A 3371-nucleotide genomic window follows, 5' to 3' on the forward strand; every position below is an offset into this window, starting at 1 on the left:
CCATGCAACTTTACATAAAGAATCTGCTAACTTCATGTCCACCACCATTTCTACTAGCCTTTTATAGCATGAACATGGTAATTTGATGTTAAATTTCAAACATGCCCTCTTAAGATAGAAATGAAACATAATAAAATCATTTAAAAAAATCTTATAACAAGCTGGTTTGCCATTTCCAGCTTGTATAAGGAGCTACATTTATTGTCAATGCCCCCTTCAATGTAAGTCCTTCCTATTTGTAACACTAAGTGCATCTCTGTGCTTGTCATCTTTTGAAAGTGGCTTTGTGAATATATCTGCAACATTTATTGTCAACGCCCCCTTCAATGTAAGTCCTTCCTATTTGTAACACTAAGTGCGTCTCTGTGCTTGTCATCTTTTGAAAGTGGCTTTGTGAATATATCTGCAACATGGTCACGAGTACCCACAGTAAACCTATGTCTCTCGTTCTTAACATGCTTTGACTGAGCATGATAAACGTACGTCTCTCCTTCTTAATATGCTTTGATTTAGCATGATAAACTAGATTATTAGAAAAATCCAAAGCAGTCAAATTATCATAATGAATCACATTCAGATGAGAAATATCATAATCAACTTCATCAAGAATCCTCCTTATCTAAATTCCTTGGCATGTACCATGTGTTAACATATTGTATAATGCTTCTATACTCAAAAGTGAAATAATAAATTGCTTCTTGTTACTCCAACAAATAATGCCATTTGAAAGGTAAAATAGATACCCACTAATTGATCTCCTATCACTTGACCTTCCTACATGATTTGAATCTATAAGGCCATGTAAGTCCACTTGGTCTCCTCCATACTAAAGTCCAAGCTCCTTTGTTCCCTGCACATATCTTAACACTCTCTGCACACTCTCCTCCATATCAAATTCCAAGGTCCTTTGTTCCCTGCACGCTCTCTTGGCTACATTATAATGAGGGGATTTGCCATGAATTGAGCTAGTTAATTGACATCATACCAACCTCATAAGGAAAACCTCATGTGCATAAAATCAATTGGGTTTTTCCCATGTGCACATGGGAAAACCCCATGTGCATAAAATCAATTGGGTTTTTACCATGTGCACATGGGAAAACCCCATGTTAGGGTTTATCCATGTGCACATGTGCACAAGTGCCCCCCTACACATTGGATTTTTTAAATAAATAAAAGAATTATTTTTTAAAAAATTAGATATTTTTTTCATAAGTGTATGTTAGGGTGTGTGTGTTTGCATTAGCCTTGGCAAAAATTATAAATAAAGTGCATATTTTAATTAATCCAAGGTTGAATGGGTGAAAGAATAAAGTCTAGGGTTGGAAGGTAGAGTGCAAAAAAACCTCACGGATAATTTTTGGAAAGAAATATAATTATTAAGGTGGAGATAAGCATGTTGAACTAATAGATAACTCTAGCCATGTAAATGTGGGAGTTAACTATATGTATGGGTGGATGCATGTAGAGTGGTTGAGTGCATGAGAAATGGATGAATGCATGATGATGTAGGAGTGGTAGAGTGCATGAGAAATGGATGACTGCATGAAGTCTAAGATTGAGTTGCATGGGATATGAGACTAACTTGGAGTTGCCACTATATCTCGAACTGTATGCTATCTTGTATCACCTTTAAGCTTCTCATCATCTTATTTCTCTATGCCAATGCCTTGGAGTGCCACTCTCTCCTGGGCTGCATGTACTATTATGTATCACCTTCAGTCTTCTTTATCAATTTCACCTTCTTCATGTTCTTCCCATGCTTTAAGCATCTCTAAAGTTTTTCCATTGAGTGGGCTGACCTGAACTCCATTTTGATTCAACATCCTCATAAAAAACAACATCTCTAGAAACAATTTAACTCTTATGTAGCCAGGTCATACATTCTATAGCCTTCACTTTGTTCACAGTAAACACTTCCTAGCTTTTGCATTAAAATTTTATCTCAACTCATTATAGCAGCATGAACCAATACTTCCAAAGATCCTCAAATGATTAATTTTGGGTTTAAGATGTGTGAATGCTTCATAAGGTGTTTGACCTCTTACACTTTTTGTTGGCAACCTATCTTAAGTAATAACAAGCCGTAATCATTGCTTCAACCCAATATTGATTAGGCACATGCTTTTCCTACAACATGCTTCTAGTATAATCCACAAGTGTTTTATTCATTGCTTCAACCCAATATTGATTAGGCACATGCTTTTCCTACAACATGCTTCTAGTTTAATCCACAAGTGTTTTATTCATTCTCTTAGCTACACCATTTTGTTGGGGAGTGTAGGAGCATAGAGATGCCCACTTTAGAATTACGACATAAGAGATACAAACATGCAACCTTTAATTCATTGGTTTTGTTGAGAAGAATAAGTATGGTTCATGGTTTTCCACATTTGAAATATTGTAACAAAGGTTGTGAAGCATGTTGTTTAGGAAAGCAATCAAGGCAAAGGTTAATCTTACAACAACAAGAGAACGAGGTACTTTGGATCTTACTCATATAGATGTATCATGCAACTACAAGAGCATGAGATACTTTGGATCTTACTCACACTAATGTATGGGGACTTACTCAAACCACAACTCTTCAAGGATGCATATAGGCCGTCACATTCATTGATGATTACTCAAGGTATATATAGATTTTATTTTTGAAATAAAAATCTATTGTGTTTGGCATTTTCAAGATGTTTAGAGAACAACCAAAAGGATCAGATATTTGAGAAGATATTTGAGAAGCAACAATGATGGTGAGGATTTTTCACATGAGTTTCATGCATTTTGTGATGAACATGAAATGTAAGTTTCGAATTGATACAATTATCCTAAAGAGCTTACCTTCCATGATTTCATTATCAATGATTTGATATTCTTTGCTTTTGTCTCTAATTAAGCATTGTCCATTCTTAAATTCAACCTTGTAACCTTTCAACACCATTTGTCCTACAGATAGCAAATTCTTTGATAGAGATTGGGCACATATTAAACAATGTCAACTCAACTCTTCTCACAGTTATGCAACTTAATAGGTACTCAACTCAACTCAACTCTTCTCACATATTAAACAATGTCAACTCAACTCTTCTCAGAGTTATGCAGCTTGATAGGTACTCAACCTCGACCTTTATTGGAATTTCTTGTGTTGTCAGCTATATACACAATTACATTAGCTCTATCGACGTTCTCCTTTTTTTGTAACCCACTCACCATGTGATGATGTCATGTGGTTGGAAGCACCACTATCAATGTACTATGGGTCTTGATCATTCCTTCAATCACTTAAGATTTCCACTTTGTATGCACTATTAGTTTTCAATTCAACATTAAGACTACCAAGAGTCACAAATGTAGCATCCTTGTTCTCTATGCTT

The sequence above is a fragment of the Cibotium barometz genome, chromosome 24 (assembly GCF_041138505.1).
Source record: "Cibotium barometz isolate CiBa-2024 chromosome 24, ASM4113850v1, whole genome shotgun sequence".
NCBI lineage: Eukaryota > Viridiplantae > Streptophyta > Polypodiopsida > Cyatheales > Cibotiaceae > Cibotium > Cibotium barometz.